General features: G+C 46.6%; 53 non-coding genes across 53 annotated transcripts; all 53 read right to left on the reverse strand.

Annotated features, from left to right (window-relative positions):
• Positions 1–19: 19 nt before the first annotated feature.
• Trnat-ugu (transfer RNA threonine (anticodon UGU)) lies at positions 20–93 on the reverse strand. Its single transcript has one exon. It is a non-coding gene; the product is annotated as a tRNA-Thr (tRNA).
• Positions 94–334: 241 nt separating this feature from the next.
• On the reverse strand, positions 335–406 carry Trnat-ugu (transfer RNA threonine (anticodon UGU)). The gene has a single exon. It is a non-coding gene; the product is annotated as a tRNA-Thr (tRNA).
• Positions 407–647: 241 nt separating this feature from the next.
• Positions 648–719, reverse strand: Trnat-ugu (transfer RNA threonine (anticodon UGU)). The gene has a single exon. It is a non-coding gene; the product is annotated as a tRNA-Thr (tRNA).
• Positions 720–960: 241 nt separating this feature from the next.
• Positions 961–1,032, reverse strand: Trnat-ugu (transfer RNA threonine (anticodon UGU)). Its single transcript has one exon. It is a non-coding gene; the product is annotated as a tRNA-Thr (tRNA).
• Positions 1,033–1,273: 241 nt separating this feature from the next.
• Trnat-ugu (transfer RNA threonine (anticodon UGU)) lies at positions 1,274–1,345 on the reverse strand. Its single transcript has one exon. It is a non-coding gene; the product is annotated as a tRNA-Thr (tRNA).
• A 241-nt stretch (positions 1,346–1,586) lies between these two features.
• Trnat-ugu (transfer RNA threonine (anticodon UGU)) lies at positions 1,587–1,658 on the reverse strand. Its single transcript has one exon. It is a non-coding gene; the product is annotated as a tRNA-Thr (tRNA).
• Positions 1,659–1,899: 241 nt separating this feature from the next.
• On the reverse strand, positions 1,900–1,971 carry Trnat-ugu (transfer RNA threonine (anticodon UGU)). The gene has a single exon. It is a non-coding gene; the product is annotated as a tRNA-Thr (tRNA).
• A 241-nt stretch (positions 1,972–2,212) lies between these two features.
• On the reverse strand, positions 2,213–2,283 carry Trnat-ugu (transfer RNA threonine (anticodon UGU)). The gene has a single exon. It is a non-coding gene; the product is annotated as a tRNA-Thr (tRNA).
• Positions 2,284–2,524: 241 nt separating this feature from the next.
• Trnat-ugu (transfer RNA threonine (anticodon UGU)) lies at positions 2,525–2,596 on the reverse strand. Its single transcript has one exon. It is a non-coding gene; the product is annotated as a tRNA-Thr (tRNA).
• Positions 2,597–2,837: 241 nt separating this feature from the next.
• Positions 2,838–2,909, reverse strand: Trnat-ugu (transfer RNA threonine (anticodon UGU)). Its single transcript has one exon. It is a non-coding gene; the product is annotated as a tRNA-Thr (tRNA).
• Positions 2,910–3,197: 288 nt separating this feature from the next.
• Trnat-ugu (transfer RNA threonine (anticodon UGU)) lies at positions 3,198–3,272 on the reverse strand. Its single transcript has one exon. It is a non-coding gene; the product is annotated as a tRNA-Thr (tRNA).
• Positions 3,273–3,513: 241 nt separating this feature from the next.
• On the reverse strand, positions 3,514–3,584 carry Trnat-ugu (transfer RNA threonine (anticodon UGU)). The gene has a single exon. It is a non-coding gene; the product is annotated as a tRNA-Thr (tRNA).
• A 241-nt stretch (positions 3,585–3,825) lies between these two features.
• Positions 3,826–3,897, reverse strand: Trnat-ugu (transfer RNA threonine (anticodon UGU)). Its single transcript has one exon. It is a non-coding gene; the product is annotated as a tRNA-Thr (tRNA).
• Positions 3,898–4,138: 241 nt separating this feature from the next.
• On the reverse strand, positions 4,139–4,210 carry Trnat-ugu (transfer RNA threonine (anticodon UGU)). Its single transcript has one exon. It is a non-coding gene; the product is annotated as a tRNA-Thr (tRNA).
• A 241-nt stretch (positions 4,211–4,451) lies between these two features.
• Positions 4,452–4,523, reverse strand: Trnat-ugu (transfer RNA threonine (anticodon UGU)). Its single transcript has one exon. It is a non-coding gene; the product is annotated as a tRNA-Thr (tRNA).
• Positions 4,524–4,764: 241 nt separating this feature from the next.
• Positions 4,765–4,835, reverse strand: Trnat-ugu (transfer RNA threonine (anticodon UGU)). Its single transcript has one exon. It is a non-coding gene; the product is annotated as a tRNA-Thr (tRNA).
• A 6,006-nt stretch (positions 4,836–10,841) lies between these two features.
• On the reverse strand, positions 10,842–10,913 carry Trnat-ugu (transfer RNA threonine (anticodon UGU)). The gene has a single exon. It is a non-coding gene; the product is annotated as a tRNA-Thr (tRNA).
• A 241-nt stretch (positions 10,914–11,154) lies between these two features.
• On the reverse strand, positions 11,155–11,226 carry Trnat-ugu (transfer RNA threonine (anticodon UGU)). Its single transcript has one exon. It is a non-coding gene; the product is annotated as a tRNA-Thr (tRNA).
• A 241-nt stretch (positions 11,227–11,467) lies between these two features.
• Positions 11,468–11,539, reverse strand: Trnat-ugu (transfer RNA threonine (anticodon UGU)). Its single transcript has one exon. It is a non-coding gene; the product is annotated as a tRNA-Thr (tRNA).
• Positions 11,540–11,780: 241 nt separating this feature from the next.
• Positions 11,781–11,852, reverse strand: Trnat-ugu (transfer RNA threonine (anticodon UGU)). The gene has a single exon. It is a non-coding gene; the product is annotated as a tRNA-Thr (tRNA).
• Positions 11,853–12,093: 241 nt separating this feature from the next.
• Trnat-ugu (transfer RNA threonine (anticodon UGU)) lies at positions 12,094–12,165 on the reverse strand. Its single transcript has one exon. It is a non-coding gene; the product is annotated as a tRNA-Thr (tRNA).
• A 240-nt stretch (positions 12,166–12,405) lies between these two features.
• On the reverse strand, positions 12,406–12,477 carry Trnat-ugu (transfer RNA threonine (anticodon UGU)). Its single transcript has one exon. It is a non-coding gene; the product is annotated as a tRNA-Thr (tRNA).
• A 241-nt stretch (positions 12,478–12,718) lies between these two features.
• Positions 12,719–12,790, reverse strand: Trnat-ugu (transfer RNA threonine (anticodon UGU)). The gene has a single exon. It is a non-coding gene; the product is annotated as a tRNA-Thr (tRNA).
• A 241-nt stretch (positions 12,791–13,031) lies between these two features.
• On the reverse strand, positions 13,032–13,103 carry Trnat-ugu (transfer RNA threonine (anticodon UGU)). Its single transcript has one exon. It is a non-coding gene; the product is annotated as a tRNA-Thr (tRNA).
• Positions 13,104–13,344: 241 nt separating this feature from the next.
• Trnat-ugu (transfer RNA threonine (anticodon UGU)) lies at positions 13,345–13,416 on the reverse strand. Its single transcript has one exon. It is a non-coding gene; the product is annotated as a tRNA-Thr (tRNA).
• Positions 13,417–13,657: 241 nt separating this feature from the next.
• Trnat-ugu (transfer RNA threonine (anticodon UGU)) lies at positions 13,658–13,729 on the reverse strand. Its single transcript has one exon. It is a non-coding gene; the product is annotated as a tRNA-Thr (tRNA).
• A 241-nt stretch (positions 13,730–13,970) lies between these two features.
• On the reverse strand, positions 13,971–14,042 carry Trnat-ugu (transfer RNA threonine (anticodon UGU)). The gene has a single exon. It is a non-coding gene; the product is annotated as a tRNA-Thr (tRNA).
• A 241-nt stretch (positions 14,043–14,283) lies between these two features.
• Positions 14,284–14,355, reverse strand: Trnat-ugu (transfer RNA threonine (anticodon UGU)). Its single transcript has one exon. It is a non-coding gene; the product is annotated as a tRNA-Thr (tRNA).
• Positions 14,356–14,596: 241 nt separating this feature from the next.
• Trnat-ugu (transfer RNA threonine (anticodon UGU)) lies at positions 14,597–14,668 on the reverse strand. The gene has a single exon. It is a non-coding gene; the product is annotated as a tRNA-Thr (tRNA).
• Positions 14,669–14,909: 241 nt separating this feature from the next.
• Trnat-ugu (transfer RNA threonine (anticodon UGU)) lies at positions 14,910–14,981 on the reverse strand. The gene has a single exon. It is a non-coding gene; the product is annotated as a tRNA-Thr (tRNA).
• Positions 14,982–15,219: 238 nt separating this feature from the next.
• On the reverse strand, positions 15,220–15,293 carry Trnat-ugu (transfer RNA threonine (anticodon UGU)). Its single transcript has one exon. It is a non-coding gene; the product is annotated as a tRNA-Thr (tRNA).
• Positions 15,294–15,534: 241 nt separating this feature from the next.
• On the reverse strand, positions 15,535–15,606 carry Trnat-ugu (transfer RNA threonine (anticodon UGU)). The gene has a single exon. It is a non-coding gene; the product is annotated as a tRNA-Thr (tRNA).
• Positions 15,607–15,844: 238 nt separating this feature from the next.
• Trnat-ugu (transfer RNA threonine (anticodon UGU)) lies at positions 15,845–15,918 on the reverse strand. Its single transcript has one exon. It is a non-coding gene; the product is annotated as a tRNA-Thr (tRNA).
• A 241-nt stretch (positions 15,919–16,159) lies between these two features.
• Positions 16,160–16,231, reverse strand: Trnat-ugu (transfer RNA threonine (anticodon UGU)). Its single transcript has one exon. It is a non-coding gene; the product is annotated as a tRNA-Thr (tRNA).
• Positions 16,232–16,469: 238 nt separating this feature from the next.
• Trnat-ugu (transfer RNA threonine (anticodon UGU)) lies at positions 16,470–16,544 on the reverse strand. Its single transcript has one exon. It is a non-coding gene; the product is annotated as a tRNA-Thr (tRNA).
• Positions 16,545–16,785: 241 nt separating this feature from the next.
• On the reverse strand, positions 16,786–16,857 carry Trnat-ugu (transfer RNA threonine (anticodon UGU)). The gene has a single exon. It is a non-coding gene; the product is annotated as a tRNA-Thr (tRNA).
• A 241-nt stretch (positions 16,858–17,098) lies between these two features.
• Positions 17,099–17,170, reverse strand: Trnat-ugu (transfer RNA threonine (anticodon UGU)). The gene has a single exon. It is a non-coding gene; the product is annotated as a tRNA-Thr (tRNA).
• A 241-nt stretch (positions 17,171–17,411) lies between these two features.
• Positions 17,412–17,483, reverse strand: Trnat-ugu (transfer RNA threonine (anticodon UGU)). Its single transcript has one exon. It is a non-coding gene; the product is annotated as a tRNA-Thr (tRNA).
• Positions 17,484–17,721: 238 nt separating this feature from the next.
• Positions 17,722–17,796, reverse strand: Trnat-ugu (transfer RNA threonine (anticodon UGU)). The gene has a single exon. It is a non-coding gene; the product is annotated as a tRNA-Thr (tRNA).
• Positions 17,797–18,037: 241 nt separating this feature from the next.
• Trnat-ugu (transfer RNA threonine (anticodon UGU)) lies at positions 18,038–18,109 on the reverse strand. The gene has a single exon. It is a non-coding gene; the product is annotated as a tRNA-Thr (tRNA).
• A 241-nt stretch (positions 18,110–18,350) lies between these two features.
• Positions 18,351–18,422, reverse strand: Trnat-ugu (transfer RNA threonine (anticodon UGU)). Its single transcript has one exon. It is a non-coding gene; the product is annotated as a tRNA-Thr (tRNA).
• Positions 18,423–18,663: 241 nt separating this feature from the next.
• Trnat-ugu (transfer RNA threonine (anticodon UGU)) lies at positions 18,664–18,735 on the reverse strand. The gene has a single exon. It is a non-coding gene; the product is annotated as a tRNA-Thr (tRNA).
• Positions 18,736–18,976: 241 nt separating this feature from the next.
• On the reverse strand, positions 18,977–19,048 carry Trnat-ugu (transfer RNA threonine (anticodon UGU)). The gene has a single exon. It is a non-coding gene; the product is annotated as a tRNA-Thr (tRNA).
• Positions 19,049–19,289: 241 nt separating this feature from the next.
• Positions 19,290–19,361, reverse strand: Trnat-ugu (transfer RNA threonine (anticodon UGU)). The gene has a single exon. It is a non-coding gene; the product is annotated as a tRNA-Thr (tRNA).
• Positions 19,362–19,602: 241 nt separating this feature from the next.
• Positions 19,603–19,674, reverse strand: Trnat-ugu (transfer RNA threonine (anticodon UGU)). Its single transcript has one exon. It is a non-coding gene; the product is annotated as a tRNA-Thr (tRNA).
• Positions 19,675–19,915: 241 nt separating this feature from the next.
• On the reverse strand, positions 19,916–19,987 carry Trnat-ugu (transfer RNA threonine (anticodon UGU)). The gene has a single exon. It is a non-coding gene; the product is annotated as a tRNA-Thr (tRNA).
• Positions 19,988–20,228: 241 nt separating this feature from the next.
• Positions 20,229–20,300, reverse strand: Trnat-ugu (transfer RNA threonine (anticodon UGU)). Its single transcript has one exon. It is a non-coding gene; the product is annotated as a tRNA-Thr (tRNA).
• A 241-nt stretch (positions 20,301–20,541) lies between these two features.
• Trnat-ugu (transfer RNA threonine (anticodon UGU)) lies at positions 20,542–20,613 on the reverse strand. The gene has a single exon. It is a non-coding gene; the product is annotated as a tRNA-Thr (tRNA).
• A 241-nt stretch (positions 20,614–20,854) lies between these two features.
• Positions 20,855–20,926, reverse strand: Trnat-ugu (transfer RNA threonine (anticodon UGU)). Its single transcript has one exon. It is a non-coding gene; the product is annotated as a tRNA-Thr (tRNA).
• A 241-nt stretch (positions 20,927–21,167) lies between these two features.
• Trnat-ugu (transfer RNA threonine (anticodon UGU)) lies at positions 21,168–21,239 on the reverse strand. Its single transcript has one exon. It is a non-coding gene; the product is annotated as a tRNA-Thr (tRNA).
• Positions 21,240–21,480: 241 nt separating this feature from the next.
• On the reverse strand, positions 21,481–21,552 carry Trnat-ugu (transfer RNA threonine (anticodon UGU)). Its single transcript has one exon. It is a non-coding gene; the product is annotated as a tRNA-Thr (tRNA).
• A 238-nt stretch (positions 21,553–21,790) lies between these two features.
• On the reverse strand, positions 21,791–21,864 carry Trnat-ugu (transfer RNA threonine (anticodon UGU)). The gene has a single exon. It is a non-coding gene; the product is annotated as a tRNA-Thr (tRNA).
• A 241-nt stretch (positions 21,865–22,105) lies between these two features.
• Positions 22,106–22,177, reverse strand: Trnat-ugu (transfer RNA threonine (anticodon UGU)). Its single transcript has one exon. It is a non-coding gene; the product is annotated as a tRNA-Thr (tRNA).
• Between the last annotated feature and the right edge of the window lie 63 nt (positions 22,178–22,240).

A 22,240-nucleotide genomic window follows, 5' to 3' on the forward strand; every position in this document is an offset into this window, starting at 1 on the left:
ATTGGCCCATTTAAAATTGTGCTGCCCCTGTGAGAATCGAACTCACGACCCCTGGTTTACAAGGCCAGTGCTCCACCCCTGAGCTAAGGAGGCTGTTGCAGCACACGCTTCTTTGCCACAGTGTTCAAGAGAAATACAATTCAGAGCTAATAAAATGCGTACAAAGAGTTACTCTGGCACAACAATTCGCTACCACTGAGGTCCACAGCGAAGACTGACTGGGTGCTGCCGTCTTTCGTCTATCGTCATCTGTGATCTTGGCTCAGGCCAGAAAAGACACGCTATTTTGAAATTTTCGGTTCAAAGGATTATATTGGCCCATTTAAAATTGTGCTGCCCCCTGTGAGAATCGAACTCACGACCCCTGGTTTACAAGACCAGTGCTCTGCCCCTGAGCTAAGGAGGCTGTTGCAGCACACGCTTCTTTTCCACAGTGTTCAAGAGAAATACAATTCAGAGCTAATAAAATGCGTACAAAGAGTTACTCTGGCACAACAATTCGCTACCACTGAGGTCCACAGCGAAGACTGACTGGGTGCTGCCGTCTTTCGTCTATCGTCATCTGTGATCTTGGCTCAGGCCCGAAGAGACACGCTATTTTGAAATTTTCGGTTCAAAGGATTATATTGGCCCATTTAAAATTGTGCTGCCCCCTGTTAGAATCGAACTCACGACCCCTGGTTTACAAGACCAGTGCTCTGCCCCTGAGCTAAGGAGGCTGTTGCAGCACACGTTTCTTTGCCACAGTGTTCAAGAGAAATACAATTCAGAGCTAATAAAATGCGTACAAAGAGTTACTCTGGCACAACAATTCGCTACCACTGAGGTCCACAGCGAAGACTGACTGGGTGCTGCCGTCTTTCGTCTATCGTCATCTGCGATCTTGGCTCAGGCCCGAAAAGACACGCTATTTTGAAATTTTCGGTTCAAAGGATTATATTGGCCCATTTAAAATTGTGCTGCCCCCTGTGAGAATCGAACTCACGACCCCTGGTTTACAAGACCAGTGCTCTGCCCCTGAGCTAAGGAGGCTATTGCAGCACACACTTCTTTGCCACAGTGTTCAAGAGAAATACAATTCAGAGCTTATAAAATGCGTACAAAGAGTTACTCTGGCACAACAATTCGCTACCACTGAGGTCCACAGCGAAGACTGACTGGGTGCTGCCGTCTTTCGTCTATCGTCATCTGTGATCTTGGCTCAGGCCCGAAAAGACACGCTATCATGAAATTTTCGGTTCAAAGGATTATATTGGCCCATTTAAAATTGAGCTGCCCTCTGTGAGAATCGAACTCACGACCCCTGGTTTACAAGACCAGTGCTCTGCCCCTGAGCTAAGGAGGCTGTTGCAGCACACGCTTCTTTGCCACAGTGCTCAAGAGAAATACAATTCAGAGCTAATAAAATGCGTACAAAGAGTTACTCTGGCACAACAATTCGCTACCACTGAGGTCCACAGCGAAGACTGACTGGGTGCTGCCGTCTTTCGTCTATCGTCATCTGTGATCTTGGCTCAGGCCCGAAAAGACACGCTATTTTGAAATTTTCGGTTCAAAGGATTATATTGGCCCATTTAAAATTGTGCTGCCCCCTGTGAGAATCGAACTCACGACCCCTGGTTTACAAGACCAGTGCTCTGCCCCTGAGCTAAGGAGGCTGTTGCAGCACACGCTTCTTTGCCACAGTGTTCAAGAGAAATACAATTCAGAGCTAATAAAATGCGTACAAAGAGTTACTCTGGCACAACAATTCGCTACCACTGAGGTCCACAGCGAAGACTGACTGGGTGCTGCCGTCTTTCGTCTATCGTCATCTGTGATCTTGGCTCAGGCCCGAAATGACACGCTATTTTGAAATTTTCGGTTCAAAGGATTATATTGGCCCATTTAAAGTTGTGCTGCCCCCTGTGAGAATCGAACTCACGACCCCTGGTTTACAAGACCAGTGCTCTGCCCCTGAGCTAAGGAGGCTGTTGCAGCACACGCTTCTTTGCCACAGTGTTCAAGAGAAATACAATTCAGAGCTAATAAAATGCGTACAAAGAGTTACTCTGGCACAACAATTCGCTACCACTGAGGTCCACAGCGAAGACTGACTGGGTGCTGCCGTCTTTCGTCTATCGTCATCTGTGATCTTGGCTCAGGCCCGAAAAGACACGCTATTTTGAAATTTTCGGTTCAAAGGATTATATTGGCCCATTTAAAATTGTGCTGCCCCCTGTGAGAATTGAACTCACGACCCTGGTTTACAAGACCAGTGCTCTGCCCCTGAGCTAAAGAGGCTGTTGCAGCACACGCTTCTTTGCCACAGTGTTCAAGAGAAATACAATTCAGAGCTAATAAAATGCGTACAAAGAGTTACTCTGGCACAACAATTCGCTACCACTGAGGTCCACAGCGAAGACTGACTGGATGCTGCCGTCTTTCGTCTATCGTCATCTGTGATCTTGGCTCAGGCCCGAAAAGACGCGCTATTTTGAAATTTTCGGTTCAAAGGATTATATTGGCCCATTTAAAATTGTGCTGCCCCCTGTGAGAATCGAGCTCACGACCCCTGGTTTACAAGACCAGTGCTCTGCCCCTGAGCTAAGGAGGCTGTTGCAGCACACGCTTCTTTGCCACAGTGTTCAAGAGAAATACAATTCAGAGCTAATAAAATGCGTACAAAGAGTTACTCTGGCACAACAATTCGCTACCACTGAGGTCCACAGCGAAGACTGACTGGGTGCTGCCGTCTTTCGTCTATCGTCATCTGTGATCTTGGCTCAGGCCCGAAAAGACACGCTATTTTGAAATTTTCGGTTCAAAGGATTATATTGGCCCATTTAAAATTGTGCTGTCCCCTGTGAGAATCGAAATCACGACTCCTGGTTTACAAGACCAGTGCTCTGCCCCTGAGCTAAGGAGGCTGTTGCAGCACACGCTTCTTTGCCACAGTGTTCAAGAGAAATACAATTCAGAGCTTATAAAATGCGTACAAAGAGTTACTCTGGCACAACAATTCGCTACCACTGAGGTCCACAGCGAAGACTGACTGGGTGCTGCCGTCTTTCGTCTATCGTCATCTGTGATCTTCGCTCAGGCCCGAAAAGACACGCTATTTTGAAATTTTCGGTTCAAAGGATTATATTGGCCCATTTAAAATTGTGCTGCCCCCTGTGAGAATAGAACTCACGACCCCTGGTTTACAAGACCAGTGCCCTGCCCTGTGAGAATCGAACTCACGACCCCTGGTTTACAAGACCAGTGCCCTGCCCCTGAGCTAAGGAGGCTGTTGCAGCACACGCTTCTTTGCCACAGTGTTCAAGAGAAATACAATTCAGAGCTTATAAAATGCGTACAAAGAGTTACTCTGGCACAACAATTCGCTACCACTGAGGTCCACAGCGAAGACTGACTGGGTGCTGCCGTCTTTCGTCTATCGTCATCTGTGATCTTGGCTCAGGCCCGAAAAGACACGCTATTTTGAAATTTTCGGTTCAAAGGATTATATTGGCACATTTAAAATTGTGCTGCCCCCTGTGAGAATCGAACTCACGACCCCTGGTTTACAAGACCAGTGCTCAGACCTGAGCTAAGGAGGCTGTTGCAGCACACGCCTCTTTGCCACAGTGTTCAAGAGAAATACAATTCAGAGCTTATAAAATGCGTACAAAGAGTGACTCTGGCACAACAATTCGCTACCACTGAGGTCCACAGCGAAGACTGACTGGGTGCTGCCGTCTTTCGTCTATCGTCATCTGTGATCTTGGCTCAGGCCCGAAAAGACACGCTATTTTGAAATTTTCGGTTCAAAGGATTATATTGGCCCATGTAAAATTGTGCTGCCCCCTGTGAGAATCGAACTCACGACCCCTGGTTTACAAGACCAGTGCTCTGCCCCTGAGCTAAGGAGGCTGTTGCAGCACACGCTTCTTTGCCACAGTGTTCAAGAGAAATACAATTCAGAGCTAATAAAATGCGTACAAAGAGTTACTCTGGCACAACAATTCGCTACCACTGAGGTCCACAGCGAAGACTGACTGGATGCTGCCGTCTTTCGTCTATCGTCATCTGTGATCTTGGCTCAGGCCCGAAAAGACACGCTATTTTGAAATTTTCGGTTCAAAGGATTATATTGGCCCATTTAAAATTGTGCTGCCCCCTGTGAGAATCGAAATCACGACTCCTGGTTTACAAGACCAGTGCTCTGCCCCTGAGCTAAGGAGGCTGTTGCAGCACACGCTTCTTTGCCACAGTGTTCAAGAGAAATACTATTCAGAGCTTATAAAATGCGTACAAAGAGTTACTCTGGCACAACAATTCGCTACCACTGAGGTCCACAGCGAAGACTGACTGGGTGCTGCCGTCTTTCGTTTATCGTCATCTGTGATCTTCGCTCAGGCCCGAAAAGACACGCTATTTTGAAATTTTCGGTTCAAAGGATTATATTGGCCCATTTAAAATTGTGCTGCCCCCTGTGAGAATCGAACTCACGACCCCTGGTTTACAAGACCAGTGCCCTGCCCCTGAGCTAAGGAGCCTGTTGCAGCACACGCTTCTTTGCCACAGTGTTCAAGAGAAATACAATTCAGAGCTTATAAAATGCGTACAAAGAGTTACTCTGGCACAACAATTCGCTACCACTGAGGTCCACAGCGAAGACTGACTGGGTGCTGCCGTCTTTCGTCTATCGTCATCTGTGATCTTGGCTCAGGCCCGAAAAGACACGCTATTTTGAAATTTTCGGTTCAAAGGATTATATTGGCACATTTAAAATTGTGCTGCCCCCTGTGAGAATCGAACTCACGACCCCTGGTTTACAAGACCAGTGCTCAGACCTGAGCTAAGGAGGCTGTTGCAGCACACGCTTCTTTGCCACAGTGTTCAAGAGAAATACAATTCAGAGCTTATAAAATGCGTACAAAGAGTGACTCTGGCACAACAATTCGCTACCACTGAGGTCCACAGCGAAGACTGACTGGGTGCTGCCGTCTTTCGTCTATCGTCATCTGTGATCTTGGCTCAGGCCAGAAAAGACACGCTATTTTGAAATTTTCGGTTCAAAGGATTATATTGGCCCATGTAAAATTGTGCTGCCCCCTGTGAGAATCGAACTCACGACCCCTGGTTTACAAGACCAGTGCTTTGCCCCTTTTTTTTTTTTTTTTTTTTTTTTTTTTTTTATGGTTTAATAGACCAGTGCTCTACCACTTTTTTTTTTTTTTTTTTTTTTTTTTTTTTTTTTTACTTTTTTTTATTCGTCACCTTTCACACACTAAGCGAACGTTCTGCCAACTTTTTTTTTTTTTTTTTTTTTTTTTTTTTTGTTTTTTTTTTTTTTTTTTTTTTTTTTATAGTTTTTTTCGAACTAAAGTACCTTTTCTGGTTAGGATTAATAAATAAATAAATAAGAAATAAGTGATTAAAAAGGAATCTTCTCCTTTGTTGGTGCAAAATATAAGAAAACGAAAAGTGTTTGTTTTTTTCTCTAGTGTTGTCTTCACATCTTTCGTCTGTTATTGTCCTCTGCTGCTCCTCAATGATGTAGCGAATAGTCGGTTTCGCCTTACTTCGAAAGAAGGTTAAACATGCATTCATGTCTCGTGGTATAGTTTCGGGCGTTCTTTAAATATTACGTTCCCCGTCATGGCAAGACTGACGGGTCGAGTGTCGAATCGCATATCACACAATGGTCTTGCTTAAAAAGTTGGCAAAGGTCGCCTTGTAGTTACGTTCGCGTGCGATCATGCTGTGCTGCAGGGTCAGGTATAGAACGAAATCGTCTTTGTTCTTATCGCCAGTACTAAAAATATAGTGCACTGTGTGACCTATTATCCAGTTGACAGCGTTCCGCTTTGTCCTGGGAAATGGGATTGCTTCAGGGTTGAGAAAGTCAGCTGGCGTTATCGCAGATGGTGAGGTCCTCTTGATGCTCGACAGTTTCTGTCGGGCGTAACCCCATATATCTTTCGTGGTACCACAGACGAAACGGTGTTCTTCGCTGTCTATGAGATTACACGTGACACACATTGGCGAGTCCTGCAAATGAATTGCATGAAGCCTGGACTGCGTCGGGATTTTTCTATTGACGGCAGCGTACCACGTCGCCTTTACTTGCGAAGGTAAGTAGGGGCTGTGGATGTTTTGCCACGTCGCGTCCCAGTTGTAGTTTGGAAATTTTTGTTCGATAACATTCCGTGATTTAGTTGCCACAAAGGAGTTGTAGATTGCCTTAACTGTCGTCAAATTCTTTTCAGAGACTGTTGTATGGACATAACTATACTCTAAGAGAAAACTCTTGAAGTGGTAGAGCGCAGTCGGTATATGGTGCACATCAATTGGCGGTTGAAGATCAGTCGGTGCGATTTCATTCAGGACCAGAGCGGTCAGACTGGTCGGTGACTGTTTCCATAGCTTGTAAGTTTTGCAGAAATAAAGAGCTTTCGCTTTTTTGTGTACATCGGTGAGACTGAGTCCGCCATCTCGCGTTGGGAGTGTCAAGGTGTCATATCGAACTTTAAAGATCTGGCCACGACATACAAAGTGTCCAAGCGCGGACAGCATGCATTTGGCTATATCGGTGGGGATGGGCAAAACTTGAGCCACATAATTGATTTTGGCAGTGATATAAATATTGGCCAATTCAACCTTTTGAAGCTCGTCCAATTTCCTGACGCTATGTAACTTCGCACAAGCACGAATTTTGTTGAGCAATTGCTTATAATTGGCGGCAATGGTATGGCGGATGGTGTTCCGAAAATCGACACCGAGACACGTCATCCTAGTGATCTCTTTAAGCTGGCCATGACCGATCGCGCCTATGCCTTGCCCAACGTTCATGATCCCTGATTTCGTCCAATGCAGTTTCGCACCAGATGCCTTTTCATATTGTGAGATGATCAGGAGACCCCTCTCGACCTCATTGACATTCATAGCTAGGAAGGTAACATCATCAGCGTAAGCTCGGCACACTATCTTCTGCCCGTGTATGTGGAGTCCTTGTAAACGTTCCGTCAAGGTGACTAGCAGCGGTTCGATCGCAATGGCAAACAGCGTCATTGACATAGGGCAGCCCTGCCTAACAGAACTGTTTATCGGGACGGCGCGACTTGGCTGACCGTTAACGACAAGTTTGGATGTACTATTCCGTAACAATTTCTGTATGATGCTGATGAACTGCGGAGGAAAACCCAGAGTCTGCATTATCTGGAAAAGGTAAGGATGGTTCACTCTGTCGAAAGCCTGTGCGAAATCTAAAGTTACGATAGCACATCGGATTTTGCAAGCGTCCGCAACAGAAATCACATCTCGATAGTCTGATAATGTCTGATATATAGCTCTGTCCTTTCCAACACTCGTTTGATGTGATCCAATGACGGTATGCATCACAGTTTTCATTCTCGTTGCGAGAATGCGAGCAAAAATTTTGTAGTCGCTGTTGAGCAACGTAATGGGTCGCAAAGTTGCGACGGTGTTATTGCTCGTCCGTTTCGGGAGTAAGACCACAAGTCCTTCACTGAATGGCGGAGGAATGGGCATGTCCGGTTGAAGAAGTTCGTTGCAGAGCACCGTCAGCTTTGTCTTCAGTTGTGGCCAGAAGACTTGATAAAGTTCCACCGGGAGACCGTCACATCCGGGAGATTTGTTTTTTGGACTGTGGAACACCACATCTTCCAGTTCATCTTCCGTTACATCGGTGACGAGTTCGGCTACATCCGCAGGGCGAAGCCTGTGCGTTAAGCTGCTCCGGAACTCTGCAAGGGCTTCGTCGTCGGTAGGTTTATTGGACATCAAGTCAGTGTAATAAGTTTGAACGGCGTCTCTGATATCGTGTTGCCGAGTTAGAATCGTGCCGTCTTCGGATTGTAGTTCAGTTAAGATCTTTGTCCGTGCTCGTTTAGTTTCACGTATCAGGTGATAAATGGATGGCTGTTCGCCTTTTGCCATAGTCGAAACCCGACCTCTAATTTTGTAACCTTCCATCTGTTTTCGTTTCAAAAGTAATATTTTTGCTTGCAGTCTTTTAATGCGGGGGTAGTTGTCAATCACAGTGGCATCAAGAGTATATAAGTCTCGAAGACATTGATAATAAAACTCCATCGTTCTCTTAAACCACCAGTTCTTATTCCGGGAATATTGTATCATGGATTTACGAATTTTCGGTTTAGCGCATTCGAGCCACCATTGCAATGCCGAGCCATACGTACTGAATTTGGCTTCACTTTCATTCCACGCTCGAGTGAAGGCTTCTCTGCATTCAGGATCGTCTAAATGTGCAACATTTAGTTTCCATAGTCCTTTGCCTCGGTAGGTTTCCTGTTTCCCCAAATTCAGCGTGCAAATATAAGCCGCATGGTCGGAGAAACTGGTTGGCCAGACCTCAGTTTGTAAAATTCGCTGTCTGAGAGTGTCCGATACGTAAATGCGGTCCAATCTACTCGCTGAATGATTCGTGACGTGAGTAAAACCAGGTGTTGTACCAAACTTGTGCTCCCACGTATCGACTAAACGTAAATCCTTGACGATCTGTTCTAATTCAATCGATGTATTGAAATGCGGCGTCTGATCTTTGGCGTTAAGTACACAGTTAAAATCTCCCGCCAATATTAGGTGGTCATATTGTGTTGCAAAAAGCGGAAGTATTTCTTCCTTGAAAAAGTCCGCTCGGCGTCGCCTATTAGTTGAGCCGGATGGTGCATACAGATTTAGGAGTCTAACATTATTGATAGTCACGCCAATTCCCCTACAACTTATGAGTCGTTCTACATTCTGGACGATAATTCCTTCTTTCGTGAGAATAGCGGTGCCTAAATCGGAACCGTGTCCCGGATTGGCCGTCACATTATAACCGGGAATGTGGTTCAAAGCAATGTCGGCGACCTCCTGAAGCAAGAGGATATCAATGTCGGCGGCGTATAAGAGGTCTACGATGTTGTCGAGTTTGAGGGAACTGCGGATTTTATTTATATTTAATGTACCAATTTTATACGCCTGCTGATCAGTCATTCACGCTCTTACGAGAGTAAGAAGGAATCGGCGCCGTTTTAAAAGAAGTCAGAGTCCTCTTCTTTGTTTGCCTGCCGTGGATCCAGTAACTTATCATCATGTGCCGGTTCTACTGCCGTAGAAGGCTGTTCGGGAAATCGGGAAGTGACTGGAATATCAGTTGCATCAGCGTCCATGTGTTCGACCTCAGGTTCCGCCGCCCAGTCTATAGTGCTGGGGTTCTTGGACGCAAGAGGATGATGTTGTCGTTGTTCTTTTAAACAATGATCAACATCGTCACTGCACATGGGAGACACCTGGCCGGTAGCATCGCGAGAGGGCTCAGTTAGCGTGATTGCACGATCTTCATCCCGCAGGTGTGCAGAAGTTAGCGCCTGTTGTCGGGAGGATTCTGGTGATTTTGCACTGACTTTGTCCATGATTTGCTGCACCTTTCCCCGCAACGACGCCGCCGCCTCTTCCGCACCCTGGCGGGCGATTCTGCGTTTCTTGTTCTTCCGCGGGGATTTAGCAGGTGGACAACGCTCATCGGAATCCGAGATTTCATGGTGGGGTTGTGGGGAACGACATTCAGCAGTCACAGTCCTGACCTGCGTCTCTGAGGAGGTGGAATTTTGTTCTGTTGACAGAGTCGGGGACTGCGCTACGGAATCAACCACGTCACTCACACTCAGGTGTTGCTCTTGTCGCTCAGAAATGTCAACAAGTTGCTCGGCCGTTGGAGGAAGGGTTGGTTGGGGGCGAATGTCTACTTCGGTATCCATGGGCAGTTGGTCGGTCGGTTGGTCGCGAGCCACCGAAGCGTAAGTGGTGGACAAAATAGTCATCTCCGCGGACTTCACCGGTTCACCTGTCGGCAGCTGCACAACACGTCTTTGAATACATTCAGAACGAATATGACCTGGAGAATTGCAAGCTGCACACGTTCGTGGTTGACCATCATAAATGACGATACCTCGATAACCGCAAACGTTAATGTAAGACGGAATATGTCGTAATAAGTCCACCTTCAACTGCCTGACACCGTTCAAAACCGGATATTTGTGAGCACCGGACCATTTTTCTGCAAAATTACTGAGGACCTTCCCAAAGGGTGCAATAACAAGATTGATCGCATCTGTAGGAACTTCAAAGGGTAGCTCAAAAATTCGAATTGTTCGAATACCAAGTCCCACATGATCGACAGTAACTTCGCCAATATTTCCATCACTGTGTTTAAACTTAAGCTTACCACCGGTATTATTGACAACTCGTTCGCATAACTCAGGGTTTTTCAGCTTCAAGTACATCACACTACTCACAATTGACAAGTGAAAACCAACAGTATCTTCAAACGGAACTTGAACAACTTCCTCTAACCAATCCTCAATTTCGAAAGATTTAGGTCGAGCAAAACGTCGATCAAAGGTAAATTTCAGAGTGTCCTTTCTACTAAGTTGAGCCATTACTGCATTTTCGAACGTTGACAGAATATCTAACTACTGCGAAGCGCCGGCGAAAACGCACAGACTTACACAGCGGATGTAAACAAAGCCAGCCGCAGAGCGAAGCACAGCACGACGAACCGCTCGCCACCGCCGCTGCAGGCAGACTGCCCCTGAGCTAAGGAGGCTGTTGCAGCACACGCTTCTTTGCCACAGTGTTCAAGAGAAATACAATTCAGAGCTTATAAAATGCGTACAAAGAGTTACTCTGGCACAACAATTCGCTACCACTGAGGTCCACAGCGAAGACTGACTGGGTGCTGCCGTCTTTCGTCTATCGTCATCTGTGATCTTGGCTCAGGCCCGAAAAGACACGCTATTTTGAAATTTTCGGTTCAAAGGATTATATTGGCCCATTTAAAATTGTGCTGCCCCCTGTGAGAATCGAACTCACGACCCCTGGTTTACAAGACCAGTGCTCTGCCCCTGAGCTAAGGAGGCTGTTGCAGCACACGCTTCTTTGCCACAGTGTTCAAGAGAAATACAATTCAGAGCTAATAAAATGCGTACAAAGAGTTACTCTGGCACAACAATTCGCTACCACTGAGGTCCACAGCGAAGACTGACTGGGTGCTGCCGTCTTTCGTCTATCGTCATCTGTGATCTTGGCTCAGGCCCGAAAAGACGCGCTATTTTGAAATTTTCGGTTCAAAGGATTATATTGGCCCATTTAAAATTGTGCTGCCCCCTGTGAGAATCGAACTCACGACCCCTGGTTAACAAGACCAGTGCTCTGCCCCTGAGCTAAGGAGGCTGTTGCAGCACACGCTTCTTTGCCACAGTGTTCAAGAGAAATACAATTCAGAGCTTATAAAATGCGTACAAAGGGTTACTCTGGCACAACAATTCGCTACCACTGAGGTCCATAGCGAAGACTGACTGGGTGCTGCCGTCTTTCGTCTATCGTCATCTGTGATCTTGGCTCAGGCCCGAAAAGACACGCTATTTTGAAATTTTCGGTTCAAAGGATTATATTGGCCCATTTAAAATTGTGCTGCCCCCTGTGAGAATCGAACTCACGACCCCTGGTTTACAAGACCAGTGCTCTGCCCCTGAGCTAAGGAGGCTGTTGCAGCACACGCTTCTTTGCCACAGTGTTCAAGTAAAATACAATTCAGAGCTTATAAAATGCGTACAAAGAGTTACTCTGGCACAACAATTCGCTACCACTGAGGTCCACAGCGAAGACTGACTGGGTGCTGCCGTCTTTCGTCTATCGTCATCTGTGATCTTGGCTCAGGCCCGAAAAGACACGCTATTTTGAAATTTTCGGTTCAAAGGATTATATTGGCCCATTTAAAATTGTGCTGCCCCCTGTGAGAATCGAACTCACGACCCCTGGTTTACAAGACCAGTGCTCTGCCCCTGAGCTAAGGAGGCTGTTGCAGCACATGCTTCTTTGCCACAGTGTTCAAGAGAAATACAATTCAGAGCTTATAAAATGCGTACAAAGAGTTACTCTGGCACAACAATTCGCTACCACTGAGGTCCACAGCGAAGACTGACTGGGTGCTGCCGTCTTTCGTCTATCGTCATCTGTGATCTTGGCTCAGGCCCGAAAAGACACGCTATTTTGAAATTTTCGGTTCAAAGGATTATATTGGCCCATTTAAAATTGTTCTGCCCCCTGTGAGAATCGAACTCACGACCCCTGGTTTACAAGACCAGTGCTCTGCCCCTGAGCTAAGGAGGCTGTTGCAGCTCACGCTTCTTTTCACAGTGTTCAATAGAAATACAATTCAGAGCTAATAAAATGCGTACAAAGAGTTACTCTGGCACAACAATTCGCTACCACTGAGGTCCACAGCGAAGACTGACTGGGTGCTGCCGTCTTTCGTCTATCGTCATCTGTGATCTTGGCTCAGGCCCGAAAAGACACGCTATTTTGAAATTTTCGGTTCAAAGGATTATATTGGCCCATTTAAAATTGTGCTGCCCCCTGTGAGAATCGAACTCACGACCCCTGGTTAACAAGACCAGTGCTCTGCCCCTGAGCTAAGGAGGCTGTTGCAGCACACGCTTCTTTGCCACAGTGTTCAAGAGAAATACAATTCAGAGCTTATAAAATGCGTACAAAGAGTTACTCTGGCACAACAATTCGCTACCACTGAGGTCCACAGCGAAGACTGACTGGGTGCTGCCGTCTTTCGTCTATCGTCACCTGTGATCTTGGCTCAGGCCCGAAAAGACACGCTATTTTGAAATTTTCGGTTCAAAGGATTATATTGGCCCATTTAAAATTGTGCTGCCCCCTGAGAGAATCGAACTCACGACCCCTGGTTTACAAGACCAGTGCTCTGCCCCTGAGCTAAGGAGGCTGTTGCAGCACACGCTTCTTTGCCACAGTGTTCAAGAGAAATACAATTCAGAGCTTATAAAATGCGTACAAAGAGTTACTCTGGCACAACAATTCGCTACCACTGAGGTCCACAGCGAACACTGACTGGGTGCTGCCGTCTTTCGTCTATCGTCATCTGTGATCTTGGCGCAGGCCCGAAAAGACACGCTATTTTGAAATTTTCGGTTCAAAGGATTATATTGGCCCATTTAAAATTGTGCTGCCCCCTGTGAGAATCGAACTCACGACCCCTGGTTTACAAGACCAGTGCTCTGCCCCTGAGCTAAGGAGGCTGTTGCAGCACACGCTTCTTTGCCACAGTGTTCAAGAGAAATACAATTCAGAGCTTATAAAATGCGTACAAAGAGTTACTCTGGCACAACAATTCGCTACCACTGAGGTCCACAGCGAAGACTGACTGGGTGCTGCCGTCTTTCGTCTATCGTCATCTGTGATCTTGGCTCAGGCCCGAAAAGACACGCTATTTTGAAATTTTCGGTTCAAAGGATTATATTGGCCCATTTAAAATTGTGCTGCCCCCTGTGAGAATCGAACTCACGACCCCTGGCTTACAAGACCAGTGCTCTGCCCCTGAGCTAAGGAGGCTGTTATAGCACACGCTTCTTTGCCACAGTGTTCAAGAGAAATACAATTCAGAGCTAATAAAATGCGTACAAAGAGTTACTCTGGCACAACAATTCGCTACCACTGAGGTCCACAGCGAAGACTGACTGGGTGCTGCCGTCTTTCGTCTATCGTCATCTGTGATCTTGGCTCAGGCCCGGAAAGACGCGCTATTTTGAAATTTTCGGTTCAAAGGATTATATTGGCCCATTTAAAATCGTGCTGCCCCCTGTGAGAATCGAACTCACGACCCCTGGTTAACAAGACCAGTGCTCTGCCCCTGAGCTATGGAGGCTGTTGCAGCACACGCTTCTTTGCCACAGTGTTCAAGAGAAATACAATTCTGAGCTTATAAAATGCGTACAAAGAGTTACTCTGGCACAACAATTCGCTACCACTGAGGTCCACAGCGAAGACTGACTGGGTGCTGCCGTCTTTCGTCTATCGTCATCTGTGATCTTGGCTCAGGCCCGAAAAGACACGCTATTTTGAAATTTTCGGTTCAAAGGATTATATTGGCCCATTTAAAATTGTGCTGCCCCCTCAGAGAATCGAACTCACGACCCCTGGTTTACAAGACCAGTGCTCTGCCCCTGAGCTAAGGAGGCTGTTGCAGCACACGCTTCTTTGCCACAGTGTTCAAGAGAAATACAATTCAGAGCTTATAAAATGCGTACAAAGAGTTACTCTGGCACAACAATTCGCTACCACTGAGGTCCACAGCGAAGACTGACTGGGTGCTGCCGTCTTTCGTCTATCGTCATCTGTGATCTTGGCTCAGGCCCGAAAAGACACGCTATTTTGAAATTTTCGGTTCAAAGGATTATATTGGCCCATTTAAAATTGTGCTGCCCCCTGTGAGAATCGAACTCACGACCCCTGGTTTACAAGACCAGTGCTCTGCCCCTGAGCTAAGGAGGCTGTTGCAGCACACGCTTCTTTGACACAGTGTTCAAGAGAAATACAATTCAGAGCTAATAAAATGCGTACAAAGAGTTACTCTGGCACAACAATTCGCTACCACTGAGGTCCACAGCGAAGACTGACTGGGTGCTGCCGTCTTTCGTCTATCGTCATCTGTGATCTTGGCTCAGGCCCGAAAAGACACGCTATTTTGAAATTTTCGGTTCAAAGGATTATATTGGCCCATTTAAAATTGTGCTGCCCCCTGTGAGAATCGAACTCACGACCCCTGGTTTACAAGACCAGTGCTCTGCCCCTGAGCTAAGGAGGCTGTTGCAGCACACGCTTCTTTGCCACAGTGTTCAAGAGAAATACAATTCAGAGCTTATAAAATGCGTACAAAGAGTTACTCTGGCACAACAATTCGCTACCACTGAGGTCCACAGCGAAGACTGACTGGGTGCTGCCGTCTTTCGTCTATCGTCATCTGTGATCTTGGCTCAGGCCCGAAAAGACACGCTATTTTGAAATTTTCGGTTCAAAGGATTATATTGGCCCATTTAAAATTGTGCTGCCCCCTGTGAGAATCGAACTCACGACCCCTGGTTTACAAGACCAGTGCTCTGCCCCTGAGCTAAGGAGGCTGTTGCAGCACACGCTTCTTTGCCACAGTGTTCAAGAGAAATACAATTCAGAGCTAATAAAATGCGTACAAAGAGTTACTCTGGCACAACAATTCGCTACCACTGAGGTCCACAGCGAAGACTGACTGGGTGCTGCCGTCTTTCGTCTATCGTCATCTGTGATCTTGGCTCAGGCCCGAAAAGACACGCTATTTTGAAATTTTCGGTTCAAAGGATTATATTGGCCCATTTAAAATTGTGCTGCCCCTGTGAGAATCGAACTCACGACCCCTGGTTTACAAGATCAGTGCTCTGCCCCTGAGCTAAGGAGGCTGTTGCAGCACACGCTTCTTTGCCACAGTGTTCAAGAGAAATACAATTCAGAGCTTATAAAATGCGTACAAAGAGTTACTCTGGCACAACAATTCGCTACCACTGAGGTCCACAGCGAAGACTGACTGGGTGCTGCCGTCTTTCGTCTATCGTCATCTGTGATCTTGGCTCAGGCCCGAAAAGACACGCTATTTTGAAATTTTCGGTTCAAAGGATTATATTGGCCCATTTAAAATTGTGCTGCCCCCTGTGAGAATCGAACTCACGACCCCTGGTTTACAAGACCAGTGCTCTGCCCCTGAGCTAAGGAGGCTGTTGCAGCACACCCTTCTTTGCCACAGTGTTCAAGAGAAATACAATTCAGAGCTAATAAAATGCGTACAAAGAGTTACTCTGGCACAACAATTCGCTACCACTGAGGTCCACAGCGAAGACTGACTGGGTGCTGCCGTCTTTCGTCTATCGTCATCTGTGATCTTGGCTCAGGCCCGAAAAGACACGCTATTTTGAAATTTTCGAATCAAAGGATTATATTGGCCCATTTAAAATTGTGCTGCCCCTGTGAGAATCGAACTCACGACCCCTGGTTTACAAGACCAGTGCTCTGCCCCTGAGCTAAGGAGGCTGTTGCAGCACACGCTTCTTTGCCACAGTGTTCAAGAGAAATACAATTCAGAGCTTATAAAATGCGTACAAAGAGTTACTCTGGCACAACAATTCGCTACCACTGAGGTCCACAGCGAAGACTGACTGGGTGCTGCCGTCTTTCGTCTATCGTCATCTGTGATCTTGGCTCAGGCCCGAAAAGACACGCTATTTTGAAATTTTCGGTTCAAAGGATTATATTGGCCCATTTAAAATTGTGCTGCCCCCTGTGAGAATCGAACTCACGACCGCTGGTTTACAAGACCAGTGCTCTGCCCCTGAGCTAAGGAGGCTGTTGCAGCACACGCTTCTTTGCCACAATGTTCAAGAGAAATACAATTCAGAGCTAATAAAATGCGTACAAAGAGTTACTCTGGCACAACAATTCGCTACCACTGAGGTCCACAGCGAAGACTGACTGGGTGCTGCCGTCTTTCGTCTATCGTCATCTGTGATCTTGGCTCAGGCCCGAAAAGACACGCTATTTTGAAATTTTCGGTTCAAAGGATTATATTGGCCCATTTAAAATTGTGCTGACCCCTGTGAGAATCGAACTCACGACCCCTGGTTTACAAGACCAGTGCTCTGCCCCTGAGCTAAGGAGGCTGTTGCAGCACACGCTTCTTTGCCACAGTGTTCAAGAGAAATACAATTCAGAGCTAATAAAATGCGTACAAAGAGTTACTCTGGCACAACAATTCGCTACCACTGAGGTCCACAGCGAAGACTGACTGGGTGCTGCCGTCTTTCGTCTATCGTCATCTGTGATCTTGGCTCAGGCCCGAAAAGACACGCTATTTTGAAATTTTCGGTTCAAAGGATTATATTGGCCCATTTAAAATTGTGCTGCCCCCTGTGAGAATCGAACTCACGACCCCTGGTTTACAAGACCAGTGCTCTGCCCCTGAGCTAAGGAGGCTGTTGCAGCACACGTTTCTTTGCCACAGTGTTCAAGAGAAATACAATTCAGAGCTAATAAAATGCATACAAAGAGTTACTCTGGCACAACAATTCGCTACCACTGAGGTCCACAGCGAAGACTGACTGGGTGCTGCCGTCTTTCGTCTATCGTCATCTGCGATCTTGGCTCAGGCCGGAAAAGACACGCTATTTTGAAATTTTCGGTTCAAAGGATTATATTGGCCCATTTAAAATTGTGCTGCCCCCTGTGAGAATCGAACTCACGACCCCTGGTTTACAAGACCAGTACTCTGCCCCTGAGCTAAGGAGGCTATTGCAGCACACACTTCTTTGCCACAGTGTTCAAGAGAAATACAATTCAGAGCCTATAAAATGCGTACAAAGAGTTACTCTGGCACAACAATTCGCTACCACTGAGGTCCACAGCGAAGACTGACTGGGTGCTGCCGTCTTTCGTCTATCGTCATCTGTGATCTTGGCTCAGGCCCGAAAAGACACGCTATTTTGAAATTTTCGGTTCAAAGGATTATATTGGCCCATTTAAAATTGTGCTGCCCCCTGTGAGAATCGAACTCACGACCCCTGGTTTACAAGACCAGTGCTCTGCCCCTGAGCTAAGGAGGCTGTTGCAGCACACGCTTCTTTGCCACAATGTTCAAGAGAAATACAATTCAGAGCTAATAAAATGCGTACAAAGAGTTACTCTGGCACAACAATTCGCTACCACTGAGGTCCACAGCGAAGACTGACTGGGTGCTGCCGTCTTTCGTCTATCGTCATCTGTGATCTTGGCTCAGGCCCGAAAAGACACGCTATTTTGAAATTTTCGGTTCAAAGGATTATATTGGCCCATTTAAAATTGTGCTGACCCCTGTGAGAATCGAACTCACGACCCCTGGTTTACAAGACCAGTGCTCTGCCCCTGAGCTAAGGAGGCTGTTGCAGCACACGCTTCTTTGCCACAGTGTTCAAGAGAAATACAATTCAGAGCTAATAAAATGCGTACAAAGAGTTACTCTGGCACAACAATTCGCTACCACTGAGGTCCACAGCGAAGACTGACTGGGTGCTGCCGTCTTTCGTCTATCGTCATCTGTGATCTTGGCTCAGGCCCGAAAAGACACGCTATTTTGAAATTTTCGGTTCAAAGGATTATATTGGCCCATTTAAAATTGTGCTGCCCCCTGTGAGAATCGAACTCACGACCCCTGGTTTACAAGACCAGTGCTCTGCCCCTGAGCTAAGGAGGCTGTTGCAGCACACGTTTCTTTGCCACAGTGTTCAAGAGAAATACAATTCAGAGCTAATAAAATGCATACAAAGAGTTACTCTGGCACAACAATTCGCTACCACTGAGGTCCACAGCGAAGACTGACTGGGTGCTGCCGTCTTTCGTCTATCGTCATCTGCGATCTTGGCTCAGGCCGGAAAAGACACGCTATTTTGAAATTTTCGGTTCAAAGGATTATATTGGCCCATTTAAAATTGTGCTGCCCCCTGTGAGAATCGAACTCACGACCCCTGGTTTACAAGACCAGTACTCTGCCCCTGAGCTAAGGAGGCTATTGCAGCACACACTTCTTTGCCACAGTGTTCAAGAGAAATACAATTCAGAGCCTATAAAATGCGTACAAAGAGTTACTCTGGCACAACAATTCGCTACCACTGAGGTCCACAGCGAAGACTGACTGGGTGCTGCCGTCTTTCGTCTATCGTCATCTGTGATCTTGGCTCAGGCCCGAAAAGACACGCTATTTTGAAATTTTCGGTTCAAAGGATTATATTGGCCCATTTAAAATTGAGCTGCCCTCTGTGAGAATCGAACTCACGACCCCTGGTTTACAAGACCAGTGCTCTGCCCCTGAGCTAAGGAGGCTGTTGCAGCACACGCTTCTTTGCCACAGTGTTCAAGAGAAATACAATTCAGAGCTAATAAAATGCGTACAAAGAGTTACTCTGGCACAACAATTCGCTACCACTGAGGTCCACAGCGAAGACTGACTGGGTGCTGCCGTCTTTCGTCTATCGTCATCTGTGATCTTGGCTCAGGCCCGAAAAGACACGCTATTTTGAAATTTTCGGTTCAAAGGATTATATTGGCCCATTTAAAATTGTGCTGCCCCCTGTGAGAATCGAACTCACGACCCCTGGTTTACAAGACCAGTGCTCTGCCCCTGAGCTAAGGAGGCTGTTGCAGCACACGCTTCTTTGCCACAGTGTTCAAGAGAAATACAATTCAGAGCTAATAAAATGCGTACAAAGAGTTACTCTGGCACAACAATTCGCTACCACTGAGGTCCACAGCGAAGACTGACTGGGTGCTGCCGTCTTTCGTCTATCGTCATCTGTGATCTTGGCTCAGGCCCGAAAAGACACGCTATTTTGAAATTTTCGGTTCAAAGGATTATATTGGCCCATTTAAAATTGTGCTGCCCCCTGTGAGAATCGAACTCACGACCCCTGGTTTACAAGACCAGTGCTCTGCCCCTGAGCTAAGGAGGCTGTTGCAGCACACGCTTCTTTGCCACAGTGTTCAAGAGAAATACAATTCAGAGCTAATAAAATGCGTACAAAGAGTTACTCTGGCACAACAATTCGCTACCACTGAGGTCCACAGCGAAGACTGACTGGGTGCTGCCGTCTTTCGTCTATCGTCATCTGTGATCTTGGCTCAGGCCCGAAAAGACACGCTATTTTGAAATTTTCGGTTCAAAGGATTATATTGGCCCATTTAAAATTGTGCTGCCCCCTGTAAGAATCGAACTCACGACCCCTGGTTTACAAGACCAGTGCTCTGCCCCTGAGATAAGGAGGCTGTTGCAGCACACGCTTCTTTGCCACAGTGTTCAAGAGAAATACAATTCAGAGCTAATAAAATGCGTACAAAGAGTTACTCTGGCACAACAATTCGCTACCACTGAGGTCCACAGCGAAGACTGACTGGGTGCTGCCGTCTTTCGTCTATCGTCATCTGTGATCTTGGCTCAGGCCCGAAAAGACACGCTATTTTGAAATTTTCGGTTCAAAGGATTATATTGGCCCATTTAAAATTGTGCTGCCCCCTGTGAGAATCGAACTCACGACCCCTGGTTTACAAGACCAGTGCTCTGCCCCTGAGCTAAGGAGGCTATTGCAGCACACACTTCTTTGCCACAGTGTTCAAGAGAAATACAATTCAGAGCTTATAAAATGCGTACAAAGAGTTACTCTGGCACAACAATTCGCTACCACTGAGGTCCACAGCGAAGACTGACTGGGTGCTGCCGTCTTTCGTCTATCGTCATCTGTGATCTTGGCTCAGGCCAGAAAAGACACGCTATTTTGAAATTTTCGGTTCAAAGGATTATATTGGCCCATTTAAAATTGTGCTGCCCCCTGTGAGAATCGAACTCACGACCCCTGGTTTACAAGACCAGTGCTCTGCCCCTGAGCTAAGGAGGCTGTTGCAGCACACGCTTCTTTGCCACAGTGTTCAAGAGAAATACAATTCAGAGCTAATAAAATGCGTACAAAGAGTTACTCTGGCACAACAATTCGCTACCACTGAGGTCCACAGCGAAGACTGACTGGGTGCTGCCGTCTTTCGTCTATCGTCATCTGTGATCTTGGCTCAGGCCCGAAAAGACACGCTATTTTGAAATTTTCGGTTCAAAGGATTATATTGGCCCATTTAAAATTGTGCTGCCCCCTGTGAGAATCGAACTCACGACCCCTGGTTTACAAGACCAGTGCTCTGCCCCTGAGCTAAGGAGGCTGTTGCAGCACACGCTTCTTCGCCACAGTGTTCAAGAGAAATACAATTCAGAGCTAATAAAATGCGTACAAAGAGTTACTCTGGCACAACAATTCGCTACCACTGAGGTCCACAGCGAAGACTGACTGGGTGCTGCCGTCTTTCGTCTATCGTCATCTGTGATCTTGGCTCAGGCCCGAAAAGACACGCTATTTTAAAATTTTCGGTTCAAAGGATTATATTGGCCCATTTAAAATTGTGCTGCCCCCTGTGAGAATCGAACTCACGACCTCTGGTTTACAAGACCAGTGCTCTGCCCCTGAGCTAAGGAGGCTATTGCAGCACATACTTCTTTGCCACAGTGTTCAAGAGAAATACAATTCAGAGCTTATAAAATGCGTACAAATAGTTACTCTGGCACAACAATTCGCTACCACTGAGGTCCACAGCGAAGACTGACTGGGTGCTGCCGTCTTTCGTCTATCGTCATCTGTGATCTTGGCTCAGGCCCGAAAAGACACGCTATTTTGAAATTTTCGGTTCAAAGGATTATATTGGCCCATTTAAAATTGTGCTGCCCTCTGTGAGAATCGAACTCACGACCCCTGGTTTACAAGACCAGTGCTCTGCCCCTGAGCTAAGGAGGCTGTTGCAGCACACGCTTCTTTGCCACAGTGTTCAAGAGAAATACAATTCAGAGCTAATAAAATGCGTACAAAGAGTTACTCTGGCACAACAATTCGCTACCACTGAGGTCCACAGCGAAGACTGACTGGGTGCTGCCGTCTTTCGTCTATCGTCATCTGTGATCTTGGCTCAGGCCCGAAAAGACACGCTATTTTGAAATTTTCGGTTCAAAGGATTATATTGGCCCATTTAAAATTGTGCTGCCCCCTGTGAGAATCGAGCTCACAACCCCTGGTTTACAAGACCAGTGCTCTGCCCCTGAGCTAAGGAGGCTGTTGCAGCACACGCTTCTTTGCCACAGTGTTCAAGAGAAATACAATTCAGAGCTTATAAAATGCGTACAAAGAGTTACTCTGGCACAACAATTCGCTACCACTGAGGTCCACAGCGAAGACTGACTGGGTGCTGCCGTCTTTCGTCTATCGTCATCTGTGATCTTGGCTCAGGCCCGAAAAGACACGCTATTTTGAAATTTTCGGTTCAAAGGATTATATTGGCCCATTTAAAATTGTGCTGCCCCTGTGAGAATCGAACTCACGACCGCTGGTTTACAAGGCCAGTGCTCCACCCCTGAGCTAAGGAGGCTGTTGCAGCACACGCTTCTTTGCCACAGTGTTCAAGAGAAATACAATTCAGAGCTAATAAAATGCGTACAAAGAGTTACTCTGGCACAACAATTCGCTACCACTGAGGTCCACAGCGAAGACTGACTGGGTGCTGCCGTCTTTCGTCTATCGTCATCTGTGATCTTGGCTCAGGCCAGAAAAGACACGCTATTTTGAAATTTTCGGTTCAAAGGATTACATTGGCCCATTTAAAATTGTGCTGCCCCCTGTGAGAATCGAACTCACGACCCCTGGTTTACAAGACCAGTGCTCTGCCCCTGAGCTAAGGAGGCTGTTGCAGCACACGCTTCTTTGCCACAGTGTTCAAGAGAAATACAATTCAGAGCTAATAAAAT

Source organism: Schistocerca gregaria, chromosome 1, assembly GCF_023897955.1.
Source record: "Schistocerca gregaria isolate iqSchGreg1 chromosome 1, iqSchGreg1.2, whole genome shotgun sequence".
Lineage (NCBI taxonomy): Eukaryota > Metazoa > Arthropoda > Insecta > Orthoptera > Acrididae > Schistocerca > Schistocerca gregaria.